This window comes from Onychomys torridus, chromosome 3, assembly GCF_903995425.1.
Source record: "Onychomys torridus chromosome 3, mOncTor1.1, whole genome shotgun sequence".
Lineage (NCBI taxonomy): Eukaryota > Metazoa > Chordata > Mammalia > Rodentia > Cricetidae > Onychomys > Onychomys torridus.
Window position 1 is genome coordinate 72,207,036 of NC_050445.1, and position 4,988 is coordinate 72,212,023.

At 49.4% G+C, this 4,988-nt stretch overlaps 1 pseudogene; it reads left to right on the forward strand.

The window, feature by feature from the left end:
• Positions 1–2,384: 2,384 nt before the first annotated feature.
• Positions 2,385–4,440, forward strand: LOC118580059 (annotated as a pseudogene).
• Positions 4,441–4,988: the final 548 nt, after the last annotated feature.

Here is a 4,988-nt window from a genome sequence, read left to right on the forward strand (position 1 = left end):
TGCTCATCTCCCAGTCCGCCATATCAACACCTCACTCTTGGAGTCCTGCACAAAAGAAAATTAAAAAAAAAAAATTAAAACCAAATCAACCAACTAAATAAACCAACCAACCAACAAGCAAAAAAAAAAACAATCCCTTCACACCTCTTTTTTTTAGCTTCTCCAACACCTCTCTATTCATCGTAGTTGTGTTGAGAGCTGTAGTGCATCACAGAGTATAGAATTTTGTCTAATCAGCCTCACTTACAAATGTTCATTGCAATGAGTCACTGGTATGGTACAAGGCTTCTGGTTTCCGGTACACCATCATCAACTGGATCCTCACTGGAACTCCTCTGTGATATCCCACAACTATCCTAGGCCATGTGGAGATCCTGCAGATGCCCTTCCATATGACCAGTCCCTTCATGTGCTCCAGCAGGATTTAGATGGGGTAGATATTAGGGTGAGCCAACCTAAGACCCTGGATGTAGGGCCTAAGTGGCAGCTGATCTGGTTAGTCTTGGCTCCTAGGGCAGACCCCCCTGGGTTTGGGGGAAGAAGCCAGCTCTTCTACATACAAACTATCAGGGCCAGTTGACCCACACCTGTTGTGAGGGCTACGGCCATTTCTCCCAAATGTGTGTTTGTGGGATGGGGGCAGCTCTCCATCATGGTCTGGGCCACAATTTTGATACTTCAGTGTTTGGCAATAAATACATAGAACACATGGCATACTATATTCACAATAAACAACACAATATAAAATATAAAGATATATATGTATATTCATATAGAAATTGCTCCAAGAGAGTAGGAGTTTAAAAATTACAAGTTTCTAAAGATGTTATAGAGAAAATAATCTATATTTATTTAACATTATACATAGGAAGAGCAAATAAATTCTAAACTATATAAACAAACTTCACATTGGTTACCTTTAGTATTATTAATTTAAATATTTTTTTTCAAAAAACTTATGTGTATGTGTAGTTGGAAGTTTTTCTGTGTCCTGACTAGCCAGTGGTCAAGACAAATGTCCCCCACTCATGTCCCCCAAGTAAGCACACAGAAGCTTATATTAATTATAATTGCTTGGCCATTAGCTCAGGCTTATTACTGACTAGCTTACACCTAAATTAACCTGTAATTCTTATTTATGTTTAGCCATGTGGCTTCGTACCTTTTCTCAGTTATACCTTGTCATTTTGCTTCCTCTTCTGTCTGGCTGATGACTCCTGACTCAGCCCTTTCTCTTCCCAGAATTCTCCTCATCTGCTCCCCCAACCTATACTTCTTGCCTGGCTACTGGACAATCAGTTTTTTATTTATCAACCAATCAGAGCAACACAGATTCACATTCCACAACATGTATGTACACAAACCTGCATGAGTTCAGGTTCATATGCACATGAAAAGGCCAGTGGAGGCCAGAAGAGGGTGTCCTATATCCTGTAACTGCAGTTACAGACTATCTTAAGCCATCATGTATGTGTTGGGAACCAAACCTTGGTCCCATGCAAAGCTCTAAATATTCAACTGCTGAGCCATCTTCCAGCCCAAATGCCATTAATTTGTAATGCCCCCCGTCTCAGTAACTTAGCCTAAGAAACGGCCTTGAGAAAGATAATTGGGAAAGTAACCTTGAGTCAAGGCAGGAGATATCAAATACCCGGTCTTGGGAGGAAAAAACCTTGAGTCAGAACAAGATATCTATAATTGGCTACCTGGCCTTGGAGAACAGACAGCTGCACATTTCTGAAAATTAAAGATAGCCCCCAAGTTCACCCTGGCCTAATTTGAATTAACCAATGGGGACCCTGTAACTATGCTTCTCGCTTCTGTAACCGTGCTTCTGCCCCCAGGACTCTATAAGAAGTCCCCCTTCCCCTAGGAAGGCACAAGTCTTCCCGAAGACTGTGTCGCCCAGGTACCTGCACATTTGAATAAACCCTCTTGCTGTTTGCATCTGATCCGTGGTCTCGGCGTGTTCCTTGGGTTTGGGGTCTCTCTTGAGGAAAGATCCCCAGTGAGGGAGCCTTTCTTTCATTGGAGGTTCCACCGAGATTGAGACCCCTCCCCAGGACCACCGACCCACCGTCAGGAGGTAAGCCGGCCGGCCTCACTATATGTTGTCCTGTCCAATTGTTGTTTGTCAGTCCGCGCGCCTGGTAATCTGTCTGTGCGGTGGGGGCAGAAGGAGCTGACGAGCTCGGACTTCGCCCACCGTGACCCTTGGAAGACGTTCCATGGGTGTCTGAAGTCCCCTCAGGGGCACGGTTTTTCGGGGCCACTCACGTATCCGAGGGATACGTGGTGTTGGTTGGAGAAGAGGGATCCGGACCCTCACAGCACTCTCCGTCTGAGTTTTTGCTCTCGGTTTGGAGCCGGAGCCGCGCAGCGCGTGTCAGTCTTGTTTGCGTTTGTCTGTCGTTTGTTATTTTCTGTCTGAGCGCTCTCTTCCTAGAAACAGCTATGGGACAGACTGTCACCACACCCTTGAGCATCACGCTTGACCACTGGTCAGACGTGAAAGCACCAGCCAACAACGAGGGACTTGTAATCAAGAAAAAAAAATGGATCACCCTTTGCGAGGCTGACTGGGTCACAATGAATGTGGGATGGCCTCGCGAGGGAACTTTTAATCTCAGTCTAATTTTACAGGTGGAGGGAAAAGTCTTCGCTCCGGGCCCCCATGGCCACCCGGACCAGGTTCCATACATCGCTATATGGAAACTCCTAGCGACTGACTCCCCCCCATGGGTTAAGCCGTTTCTCTCCCTTCCAGCGCCCCAGGCCTCCCCCCCACAGCACCGCCGCCCCCTCTCGCCCCTCCTACCTCCTCCCTTTACCCTATTCTCCCACGAAAGGATCCCCCTAAAACCCCTGTCCTTCCTGCGGACTCCAATTCACCCCTTATTGACCTTTTGACAGAGGACCCACCGCTGTATCCGGGGAATCAAGCACAGGAAGAGGCGGTTCCCGGGCCAGCTGCGCCAACCGCGGCGGCGACGGCAGGGGCGGCGGGAGCAGCACTTCCCGGGCCGACCACAGCAGCGGTGGCGGCGGCAGTCCCCGAATATCCTCTACAGGGACAGCCCTCCCCAATTGCCGGTCGCCTACGAGGAAAGCGTGATGAACCAGCCAAAGTATCCAGGGCCTTTCCCCTCAGGGAGGGCCCCAATCACCAGCTTCAATACTGGCCGTTTTCGGCCTCTGATCTCTACAATTGGAAACAGCATAATCCCCCATTCTCTAAGGACCCTGTTGCCTTGACTAACTTGATTGAATCCATTTTAGTGACCCACCAGCCTACGTGGGATGACTGTCAGCAGTTACTGCAAACCCTCCTGACAGTGGAGGAGAAGCAGCGAGTCTTCTTGGAGGCCCGGAAGCAGGTTCCTGGGGATGATGGAAGACCCACCCAACTGCCTAATGTTATTGATGCAGCCTTTCCCCTCACCCGCCCGAACTGGGACTTCATGACCCCAGAAGGTAGGGAGCACCTACGTCTCTTTCGCCAGTTGCTCTTAGCGGGTCTCTGGGGGGCTGCTAGGCGCCCCACCAATTTGGCTCAGGTTAGAAATGTGGTCCAGGGAAAGGATGAAACACCGGCAGCATTCCTGGAAAGACTTAAAGAGGCCTATAGGATGTATACCCCCATATGATCCGGAAGATCCAGGACAGGCGCCGAGCGTCATCTTGTCTTTCATCTATCAGTCAAGTCCAGATATAAGGGCCAAGTTACAGAGACTAGAGGGATTGAATTCGTTCAATTTGTCAGATTTGTTGAAGGAGGCAGAAAAAGCTTTTAATAAAAGAGAAACTCCCGAAGAGCGGGAGGAAAGAATGTGGCAGAGACAAGAAGAAAGAGATAAGAAACGTCATAGGGAAATAAGTAAAGTCCTGGCCGCTGTAGTGTCTCAGGGACAGGTCAGAGAGGGAGTTAGGAAGGGAGATTAAAGAAGGACACCCCTTGACAAAGACCAGTGCGCCTACTGCAAAGCGAGAGGACATTGGGCTCGTGACTGCCCAAAGAAACCCCGAGGGCCTGGAAAAACTAAGACAGGAGCCACGGACCTCCTCAATCTGGAAGATTAGGGAGGTCAAGGCCAGGAGCCCCCCCCTGAGCCTAGGATAACTCTCAAGATCGGGGGGCAGCCAGTGACCTTCCTGGTGGACACCGGAGCTCAACATTCAGTCCTGACCCATACTGGAAGCTCTCTCAGTGATCGCACAGCTTTGGTCCAGGGGGCCACGGGTAGCAGGAGATATCGATGGACCACCGAAAGAAAGGTTCAGCTGGCATCTGGACAGGTAACCCACTCTTTTCTGCATATACCTGATTGCCCTCACCCATTATTGGGCCGAGACCTATTGACTAAACTCAAGGCTCAGATCTATTTTGATGACAAGGGGTCAACTGTTACGGGGCCCAAAGGAACCCCCTACAAGTCCTAGCCCTAAGACTGGAAGAGGAATACCACCTCTTTGAATCCAAGTCCTCTAAGGAGCCACCGGAAGGGATACAGGGCTGGTTGAGAGAATTTCCCTCAGCATGGGCAGAGACTGGCGGCTTGGGGCTGGCTCATGACCAACCCCCCCTTGTTATTCAATTAAAAGCCTCCGCCACTCATGTTTCAATCAAACAATATCCCATGCCCCGGGAAGTCCACGAGGGTATTAAGCCACACATCCGGAGGCTCCTGGACCAGGGGGTACTCGTGCCCTGTCGATCCCCTTGGAATACCCCCCTCCTGCCGGTAAAAAAACCAGGGACAGGGGATTACAGACCAGTTCAAGACCTGAGGGAGGTTAATAAACGGGTTGAGGATATACACCCCACGGTGCCAAACCCCTATAACCTCCTCAGCACTCTTCCACCAACCCATATTTGGTACACGGTATTGGACTTAAAAGGATGCCTTCTTCTGTTTGAGATTGCATCCCCAGAGCCAGTTGCTATTCGCTTTTGAATGGAGAGACCCAGAAATGGGACTTTCAGGACT